Below are 11,515 nucleotides of genomic sequence, written 5' to 3'. Positions count from 1 at the left end.
CTTGAGCCACATAGAGCACCATTAGTAAAAAGCGTCTAGTAGTTCTTTAGATTGGTAGAAAAAAATAATAGAGACTTTAGATGGTCCTAAGGCCCCTTAGAATATAGGTCAGTTTTATTTCAGTGTGTTTTCCTTACTTTCCGAATCAATAAAGGCGTAATATTTCTCCTAAATTTTTTTTTCTAACACTAAATAAAGCACCAAATGTACTTGCAAAATACAAAAATAAAGAGGAGGCCCACTCTAGGCCCAACAAACAAAGCCCACTCGGTTTTGAAATAGTGCCATGGGAGCCAATTCCCGAAACCCACAAAATAAACCGCACCATCCCATTCATATCCCCAAAACATAAAAGTCAACCAGTGTAACCATAAAAATCAACCCATACAACCCAAAGAAGTCAAAGGAAATCAAAATCCAAAACGAAAGCAAATGTTGCTTAAAAGGGGAATTAATAAAATATAACCCCCACCAATCCTCCAAAAACGACACGCACCTCAACCCACCTCAAAAGCCTACACAAGGATCTTCATAACTTCCGCACCCTAACTCCATTTTCAAAACTGTTTCGAGTCACGAATAGAAAAAATTAATCCGAACAAAAATGCATTTCACGCTAACAGCCAAAAAAGCCTCCAACATAGCCTCAAAATTGACTTTAAATACGAGAAAAAAAATCAAGGCACAAAAAAAGAAATAAAAGCAAGAACATGTGAAGCAAAGCGTCAAAAATTGACCGCCCAAGTCATTTTCAGCGCCCAGGGCTGGGCGCCGAAATCTTTGACGCCCCAGCCTGGGCGTTGAAACTCTCTGTCTGCCAAAAATTTTCTTTTCAGAAGTGCTCGTCATTTTATCCGCACACAACGGAAAAATAACGAACACTTGGGGGGTACAACACGTATCCAAATAGGCTCACCAAAAAAATATAGCCATACAAAACATAGTCGAATTTCATTTTTTACGCGACTTACGGCAAAAAAAACGGCAGACGAAAATAATGATAATACTTCACTCGTTTGATCGGTTAAGTAATATGCTACCACCTCAGGGCGTATCTATTAAAATCTGGCATCCCAGAACTTATTCTAGCTAGAACTACGCGCGACCTGATTCTGACAAGATACGTAGGCAATCCTTACCAAGGATTCGGTCCAATAAAAAAAAACATATTCTTTGCGCAAAAAGTGTTAGACATATAAAAACATAAAAAAGAGGAGAGACAAAAATAAATGAAAATGAAAATGAAAAATAAAAATACGCCTTTATTGAAAAAATAATAAGAAGGAAAACAAAGTGCTAAGAATAAAAACAAACACAACTGAAATAAATAAAGGGCACCTACACCCTAGCAAGAACTACACTACTCTAGTTCTTCGGGATCATCAAATAAAGTCTTGTAGAGGGCAATGTTCGCAGGATCCACCCCCACAGTCTTCTGCGCTGCCCCAATATCAATCTCCATAAGAATCGGCTCCTGGACACTAACTTCCAAAGACGCCAAGGCTTCAGAAACATTCTCAGTTATAGCCCACTCAGCCTCAAGGGCACAGACAATGGTGGGAGAAGGATTATTATCATCAACTAGAATATCCACTGTTTCTACAGGCGTCTGAGCCTTCCTAACCCATACATTGTTCCGGCGACGATCTCCGCGAGAGCTTGCATTTCTTTTAACAACAGCAGGCCCCTTCATGTTAGGCATCTTTTTAGGCCTGAAACTGGAACGGGGAGGAACTTCCTTTCGCTTTCGATCGTGACGAGCTTTCACAGTCTTAATACTATAGGTACGAGGTTTGGCAGAATCAGGACCCTCATACCTAACATGAATACGAGGTATCAAAAGCTCAGTCGGCTCCCCATTTTGAGCCTCGGTCCTCACATCTTTATCATCGGAGCTCATCCGCAACTTGTAGTTTTCAGAAAGACCCACAAAGCCATTTGTAGCTACGGCCCAACGCGGGAGACCATCATAATACTTAGCCCACGCTAGAACCCGTGTTTGTGAAAAGGCCGCTACCTTAGGTGGTACCGTATCAGAAAAGGGGATAGTCTGCCTTAAACCATATTGACGCATGACTCGGTAAGGGAAAATATAAATGGGACGAGATAGCCCCAACAAGGAAACATAAACCGATACATCAGAACCCCCTTTCATAGTGGTCAAACCCCACCATGGTACCACCCACTTAATAGAACAAATGCCATAAGTAAAAAAGGAGGTCCATTCGGCCTCGTCCTGGCCTTGGTGCAAGTATTTTCGGTTACCCAAGGCTATAGGGCGATAATGTTTAGGATCGGCAGGAGCTTCCAAAAGTCTAAGCCGTTCCACGAGCCAAATCTGCAAAAAGCGGGCACGATCAAAAAAATAATAAAAGAAAACGGTTCCTGGTGCGCAGTTTCAACGCCCAAGACCAGGCGCCGAAAATTCCAGCGCCCAGCCCTGGGCGCTGATACTCATTGTGTACGCAAAAAAAAAACGTGTATACGTGCGCAAGGAAAAATCGATTACCTGCAGTAATAGGGGTCTTCCTTTAAAATGTTCAGATTTGGCATCCTTCTTCAGCTCATCCGCACTCAGCAAAGTCTCGGCAACAACCAACGGCATAATAGAATAGCAACTTTCCATCTGGCTAATCAAGGGGATCAACCTTATGTCACCGAACTCACCATTGTTATTCGACAGCAAATAATGATTCAACAAGCAAAATACAAGGGCTCGAATATTCAATTTCTGTTCGGTCATATTCTTACTAGGCCTAAAGTGATGTTTTACAAGTTTTACCAAATTAACCTCATCACCTACAACAACTTCAGCAAGCATGTTAGCATCTAGTCCTAGGAAAGTCCCTATGGTTGTTTTACTCTCTTCAATAGTGCCAGGAGTGGCAGGGGTAACATTAGTAGGATAACCAAGGATCGCAGCAAATTCATCTGGCAAAGGACATATTTCGTTGCCCCGAAAGGCAAAAACATGATGATCGGAGTCCCAAAAGCTTAGGGCAGCATGCAGAAAGTTATAATCAATATTAATTTGTTGTAAGCCTAAAAGTGCCTCTAAGTGGTATTCTTTTAACAAAGCCTTTTCTGTGGGAGTAAGGGCCCGTAGCCAACGCCTAACAGTCCGTTGGAGTGAGAAAGTAGGGATCGACATGGCAAAAGCAATGAGTAATTAAAACACAGCAAAAAGGGAGAAATAAATTGAGAGTGGTGGAAAATAGGGACGTATCTAGTCCCTATATATAGCTGAACGCACCCAGTGACATCCTGATCCCATTCGGAAACGCGTTAAGAAATCCGAAAGTCAAAATTCGCCAGGAAAGGACTTTCAGCGCTCGAAGCTGGGCGCCGAAATATTTAACGCCCAGCCTTGGGCACCGAAAATGCAGCCCAAGGCCCAGATTTCACAAAACGCGGAGCAGGAAAGGACTTAAAACCGTGTTGCTAAACACGAGGCCCTATTGCAAGTAGGATCAAGCCCAAAGCACCTTTAGCTCCCAAATAAGCAAAAAATAAACATTAAAACTTGGTCGAAACTTAGACTTGTCTCAGAAAATGCTTATGTACACTTTTCAAAAACAAATTAAATATCATGGTCATTCTTCGAAACACCAAAAATGTGTGTCGTTAAGTCGTTGGTTTTCCAAATAAAAAATTTTTGTCTGTCAAAGGATTAATCCGGGCCAAGCTAAAACCGGATGTCGCCTGAAAACTAAAGTCGCACTCCACAGCTTCGCTAAAGTAGCACACTACTATAAAATGTCGCTCGCACATACGAGCATGACCCCAAACATGATTACAAGATGCGAAAAACGACCGACGAGCCCCAGTGCTTGGGGGCTCGCGAAAAAATATACTCCAACAAGGAGCGCACAATCAAAATCACATTCCCGGACTACGCCATACACCATCTCATGTTTGGATATCTCAAAAAAAAAGTGCAGGTTCGACCTCAGAGAAGGGTCGTCATTGACACTTATGCATGGTCCTCTGATCAAAGACCAAGTAGTGGCAAAAATCGAGCCGTAAAGACTAGCTCAAAACCACGAAAGCAGACGGTCGCAAGACAAAGGTCCGTCTAAACCCGTTGTCAACCCACGTTCAGGTTACAACTAAATCCGAGCATCCCTCGAAAGAATTCGCTCTTGCAAGAATAAATAAAAGAAATTCTCAAAAAAAAGAAATCACAATGAACAAAAAATAGAGACTTGCCCACCTCAATCAGGCAAGATCGCGCCGCGAACCACGCAAGTTCCAAATCAAGGAAAAAACGAATTCAGGGATGTCCACCCTTAGCGGACAGGGCTCACCCACCTTCAGCGGGCGGGGTCTGCATCACTAGCCGCGCAGGTCCTTAGTTTTCCAAAAATGAAATTTTCAAAAGTCAGAAATGAAACAGGCTCGCCATCTTCAGCCGGCGGGGTCTACGGCGCAAACCACGTAGGTCCTTATTTTAAAAAAAATAAACACAAACAAATTTCAAAACAGATTCGTCCACTTCTATCGGACGGGGTGTCCACCCTTAGCGGACAGGCTCGCCATCTTTAGCCGGCGGGGTCTGCGTCACTAACCGCGCAGGTCCTTAGTCGCTGCCGCGATAACTTTTTTGGTTTTCCGTTTTTCCCAAAAACGATGTGAGTAGCCTTTGGTTTTCCGTTTTTCCCTAAAACGATGTGAGTAGCCTTTGGTTTTCCGTTTTTCCCAAAAACGATGTGAGTAGCCTTTGGTTTTCCGTTTTTCCCAAAAACGATGTGAGTAGCTTTTGGTTTTCCGTTTTTTTTCCAAAAAAAGAGCGATGTGAGTAGTTATTGGTTTTCTGTTTTTTCCAAAAAAGAACAATGTGAGTAGTTTCCCTCTTTTCCAAAATTTAAAAGATTGGTTTTCCGTTTTTCCAAAAGAACGATGTGTTGAATTTTCCTTCGTTTTACGTCCCATAAAAACGAGGGGGTTTTCTCGTTTAGCTAACCCTAAAAATGAGAATCTTTAAAAATATTTTTACCTCGTGGTTGGGCTTGGCCAGGCCCAATTACACTTTATAGCTTTGATTTCGAAAACATATGTAGCTACTCCCAACGACAAAGTGAGGGAGTTTCTACGCCTCTTTAGATACTTCCAATGACAAAGTGAGGGAGTATTCTATACTATCCGTTGACAAATCCCAATGACACGTGAGGGATATGTCGACATTTCAAGTGATGACCCTTAAGTCAAATGTTATCACTCGGGGGCTCGTGAGACCCTCGCGAAACAGGTCACATACACCATGGCTTGTGTGACGCACTCCGTCTAGTACTTTGACCATCGTCTTACTCCAAGACTCAGTCAAAGTGGGGGCTAACTGTAGACACCTACTTTTGTCCCCATTCCCGAGAGGGAAAGGTTCGATGATGAAAACATAAATCTCCACTTGACAACGCATCTCCTATAAAAATAACGAATCTCAATTCCCCTTTTCATTTCACCCAAAACCTGCTATTTATAGAAACCTGCTATTTATAGAAACCTGCTAAAAATAATAACTGCCGTAAAGGGTAGCTTCTAAAAGTGGCAAGTCATAAAAGATAGAAACCTGTCAGAATTAGGTGTTGCACTCCAACATAAGTCCTAAATGAGATAGAAAACTGCGAGAATCCTATTCCTAATATGATTCGGAAATAAGAGTTACGTATTAATTAAAATCCTAACGAGCCTAGAGTTCGTAACGGGCCCAGACGCATTCCGTCATGAAATTGATACGCACTAAAAGACTCGATTAAGTCTCAAACACTACGGATTTCAGGAATCCGAATCTGACTAAGAAAACAGCCCAGGCCCTATTTTCAACGCCTGGCTCTGGGCGCCGAAATCTTCGGCGCCCAGGCTTGGGCGCTGAAAATACCAGGGTACGTTTTTTTTCCTAATTCTTTGTGGATTAGAACTCTGTAATTCTATTTTTCCACGAACTCTTCCCTATATATACAGCCCCAAATTCGACGTGAAAACACACACAATTCATATTCTGAGTATTGACTCCAACCCCTAGCCTAAGCCTCACGCTGCGAAATTGTTCACGCGTTCTGTCGCAATCGATCCATAAATCGAACATAACTTATCCTGTCCCATAATTTGAGATTCGTTAAATAAAAAGGAGAAATAGCAAAGTCAAAGTGGTTAGTTTTCTGAGAACCGTGACGTACCTCTCAAGGGTACGTCGTAATGTGTCCCTTTTCTATGATTTAATTGCTTTCCTTGCCCTTTTTATGAACTGTTAAACTAACTAAATCTGATTGTTCTGCCACGCCTAACAAATATAATATTTTTGGGAAATTGAATTATCATGCTAGGTCCCTTAATGCTATTTAAATCAGATAATCGCGATCGATCTAGTATTATATGTTGCATATTGCTAAAATCAACTCAGATTAGTTTAATAGGTAACGCATGTCCCTTCAATTATTTATGCTGAGCTAGTAAGGATATCCTGCCTCTAGAGTTATCGACAAGCGAGTACTCCTCTCGGTAGTTACAGTCCCCCGAACCCTCAATCTCTACCTTGCGGGTGTATGTTGAGAGATCCCCACACCAGGGATCACAAGGGAACCTACGGCCGTCGTGGTCAAACATAATTGCACTCCCTTTATGTCACGATAACCGGGTTTTGTCAGTTTTTCTCATTGTCGTTAAAAACTGAATGGCGACTCCTATATTACTAGTCAATTGGGTGTAAACTCACAGGAAATCCAATTACACTTGATTGAATAAAAAGAATCGTCACACCCATGAGGGACGAGGTCACGCATTAGCCTCGTGCTTTTTCGACTCCCTCACAGTACTGCAGCTAGCTCCTTGATGGGTGTGGATGTTGGGGTAGTTAGGAAAGGGAAACAGCTTTCTGCTGCTGATGCAGAAATGTTGGTGGTTCCTATCTCAGATGCAGAAATTGATGCAGCTATCAAAGGTATTGATATTAATAAAGCTCCTGGGCTTGATGGTTTCAATAGTCTGTTTTTTCTTAAAGCTTCGGGGATTGTGAAAGCAGATGTTTATGAAGCAGTGAGAGAGTTTTTCAGAACTGGAGTGATGTTGAAGCAAGTGAACAACACTTCAGTTACTCTTGTGCCTAAGATACAGAATGCTTCATGTGTGAAGGATTTTAGGCCAATTGCTTGCTGTTCAGTTGTTTACAAAATTATTTCCAAAATACTTACTGCTAGAATGCAAAGTGTTATTGGCACAGTTGTAAGTTGTTCTCAATCTGGCTTCATCCCTGGTAGATCTATTTCTGATAATATTTTGCTAGCTTGTGAGTTGGTGAAGTGCTATTCTAGAAAACATATTTCTCCTAGGTGTATGATTAAGGTGGATCTGAAAAAAGCTTATGATTCCTTGGAGTGGCCTTTCTTGAAAACCATGCTGTCAGAGCTAGGATTCCCTGTGAAGTTTGTGAATTGGGTGATGCAGTGTCTTTATTCTGTTTCTTATTCTATTCTGATAAATGGTTGTCCCACAAAACCAATTCCTGCAAAGAAGGGGTTGAGACAAGGTGATCCTATCTCACCTTACTTGTTTTCTTTGAGTATGGAATATCTGTCAAGGTGTCTTGCTGCACTTGCTGATAATGCTGACTTCTCTTATCACCCTAGATGCAAAAAGTTGGATCTCACCCATATGATGTTTGCTGATGATTTATTGATGTTCTCCAGAGCTGATGAGAGTGCTGTGAAAGCTCTTTTTGATGCTTTTACCAAGTTTTCCTTGGCTTCTGGACTGGAGGCTAATTTGCATAAAAGTGAAGTTTACTTGGCTGGAGTTTCTGACCATGTAGCTTCCAATATTGTTAGCTCAATTGGGGTTCCTCAGGGGTCTTTTCCATTCAGATACTTGGGTGTACCTCTCACAACTAGGAAGCTTTCTTTTACAGACTGCAAGCCTCTCATTGATAGAACTGTTGCTAGAATCAAGAGCTGGACTTCTAAATTTCTATCCTATGCAGGCAGGTTGCAACTGGTGAAATCTGTTCTTTTTGGTATCCAACTTTACTGGTGCCAGATTTTTGTTATGCCTAAAAAGGTGATGAAAGAAATTCAGAGAATTTGTAGATGTTTCTTGTGGTCTGGTACTGATGCAGAATCTAGGAAAGCTTCAATCTCTTGGGAGCAATTATGTTTTCCTAAGAGTTGTGGAGGGTGGAATCTTAAAGACCTAACTGTGTGGACTAAAGCAGCAGTTTTGAAGCATTGTTGGGCTTTAGCTTTGAAGCAGGATAGGCTATGGGTGAGGTGGATTCATGCTTATTACATTCAGCATAGAGACTTCTGGACTATGCCAATTCCTAATGGCTTAACTTGGTATTTGAGGAAAATTTGGCATAATAGAGAAGTGTTTCTGCAGGCCAATGGAGTTGATCAGTTTGTGCAGGCTGGAAAATTTAGAATTCAGAAAATGTATAAGTTTCTTCATCCAGTTGGAGCTCAGGTGGGATGGAAGAGATTGATCTGTAATAGCCATGCTAGTCCAAAGAGTACTTTCATTATGTGGCTAGCAGTGCAGAACAGGCTAGCTACAAAAGACAGATTGATAAGATGGCAGCTGAATATTGATGGTACTTGTGGCCTGTGTCAGTTGGCAAGTGAAAGCTTGGAGCACTTGTTCTTCTCTTGTTCTTATTCTAAGGAGATTTGGAGACAGGTTCTGCTTTATCTAGGTGTGACTAGAACTGTGTTGCCTTGGAATGATGAAGTACAAATTGCAGTGAAGAAAAGCAGAAGTAAACAAAAGAAGGCTTGCAAGTATAGTATAGCTTTCATTGAGTCAGTTTACTGTATCTGGTTGCGAAGAAACTCTAAGGTGTTTAGGGATCATGTTGATCCAGTCAAAACTGTTGTTAGCAACATTATGTTTAATGTTGATTGTAGATGTCAGTAGTGGCTTCTGTTTGCCTTAGCTAGCTTGTGTTGGTTAGCTTGTTGCTTCTGTTGTTTCTGGTGGACAGTTGGTGTTTTCAGATTTTGTTAATACTCTGATTACTTGGTAAATAAAGCTTATTATTATTTGCCAAAAAAAAAAAATTAATTCCCTCCCTCCTCTTCCCCACTCACCTCAGCCTTATTCCCCTGCTGTAAATCACCACCACCACCACCAGAAATCGCACTACCACCACCACCACCACAAACCGCACCACACCACCACTATCATAACCGCACACATTGCACTTGCGATGCATCAGTACCCCGACTACCCCCGCAACTTGTCGTTGGTCGAGGAAACTGCTACCCCCGCGCCGCTGCCCCTGTCGCTGCTCAAGAAAAACCCAACCACCGCGCGGGTTCGGTTGGTGCGTCCCAATTATCGCGCCGCCCCAACAATGGCCCAGCCTCCGTGTTAGAATCCAACCTTCCTTTACTTGCATTTCCCCTTTCTATTTCTTTCTAGGACCTTTCTAATAGTTTACTATGCTTTAGGGAGAATTATTATGTACTGTAATTCCAGTGTTCACTAGCAAGTTTTAGCCAATTCAAAATAAACCTCTATGAGGGGTATGAACCAATACCTCTCATCAGAAGTTGCCTTTGCTTAATTCATGTGTTGTTGAACAGCCTTTATAGATATTGTGATGTCGCATGCTTTTAAGCTTTTTAAGACCTAACAAAGTCTCCCTCAAAACAGATACACTCTCGTTGAATGGCATCATTATTTGATTTTTCATTCTAGTTCACTAGTCTAGTTCATTTTCTTTCCTTTTTTTTCAAAAAAAAACAAAAAAACAAAAAAAAAATCAAAAAATGTCAAGGGTGTTCTCATTTCCTCAAGGTGTTCATGAACCATTTTGGATGTATTTTAATAGAGTAAATGCGGTGATTGAATATCGTCGCACCCATGGAACTCTTAATGGTTTAACGGCTTGGGACACTTGTAATGTCATATATAATGGTGTAAATAGGGAAACATTTGATATTCTTCAATCCAATTGTAATGGAGAGCTTCAAGACATGCATTGGAGAGATGCTATGCCTTTCTTTTCGTGGTTTGCTAGAGTTCAATATTTTGACGCTCATGCTTACTCTCATGATTTTTCGCATCCTTGCATGAATGTCAATGATTATTCTCATGTTTCTAATGTTAATTCTCATGAGGTTGATGACAACCGTTTCCCCCATGTCGATTTTCAAAACTCCTTGCATTGTGAACTTTCAAAATCTTGTCCGGAAGCTCCTAAAGCTCAAATCGATGACATTGACCGAACCATTAATCGATTTATGTTTTGAAATGTTATTGATGATGATGATGATTATTATAATTCATATTATGCTAAGAATGAAGATGGAATTAGTGAAGGGAATGATGTTGAAAAGGGTGAGGTGTTGAACTTTGAGGTTGTTCCTTTTTCTCCCACCTCCCCTCCCTTGAGCGAAAGTGACTCTCACCCCATCGACGATTGCCCATTGGATTTTGAAAAAGATTTGGTTCATTTGGGATGTGATAGCTCTATTGAGGTTGTCATTGACTATGAGGCACCCAATTTGGTGGTTTTTGATGAATCCGAGAATATTAATGAAGTTGATGATGTGAATTTGATTGAAAGGTCATTGGTTGAGAGTTCTTCTATCTCTTGTGAGTTGAGTGGAGTTGCTTGCGAAGTCATTATTCCTTCTCCTTCCTCTCAAACCTCTTTCAAAATCAAGAAACTCGCCATTTATCCTTCCTTTGCCATCTCTCTTCCTTATTTTTTCCGAGCTCCACCACTTGAGGATTCTCCCCCTTCGATTCATCCCCAATTGCCACATTTGAACAATATTGAGGATTTAAGTTTGCTTGTCACCCAAAAAGAGTTTGTTGAGGAGCACGAGTCTTCTCTTTCTCCTTTTTCTCTTTCTTCTTTTGATTATTCTTCTTACTTTTCCTTTTGATTTTTCTTACTCTTGGCACCCCGCCCCCCATAGGGATAGAGTTGCATTTTACTTTGTGCATGCTTCTCATTTGACTCTTGCCTACTTGTTACTCTTGGATATGTTTGCCAATTCATTTGACAAACTATTGCGATCATTGTCGGGGTACTTACTAGAGGTAAAATTCGTCAAGCTAATGACGTAAAAGAAGCGCTTCTCGGGAGGCAACCCGTGGTTTTGGCCATTTTGCCCTTGTATACTAACTTTTTCTTTCTTTTTGAGTTTGAGTGCCTTGCGCTATCTTGACGTGGAATTCTTTGCATCCACCTTTGCCATGCCCGGCTATTCTTATTGGTGAGTTCGTTCTTTATTACGGTTCTTTGCGGGACTTGCTCCCACGTCATTCCCGGTAATATCATTCTAACTCTCTTGCATTCTTTGGGATCGGGCATATCATGTGGGGCATTGGTTGGATGGGTAGTTGTGCCTCTCCTTGTTTCGTTTTAGGCCTTGAGGACATGGCCTAATGCAAGCTTGGGGGGAGATTTTATTGAGATTTTATTGTGTGGATTGATACTATGATTTCTATGTGATGGATTGCGTGATCTGGTGCATATTTCTTGCCTAGTTTTCGTTGATTCATTTTACTTTCT

This window comes from Spinacia oleracea, chromosome 6, assembly GCF_020520425.1.
Source record: "Spinacia oleracea cultivar Varoflay chromosome 6, BTI_SOV_V1, whole genome shotgun sequence".
Lineage (NCBI taxonomy): Eukaryota > Viridiplantae > Streptophyta > Magnoliopsida > Caryophyllales > Amaranthaceae > Spinacia > Spinacia oleracea.
Note: the sequence above shows the minus strand (reverse complement) of the source record.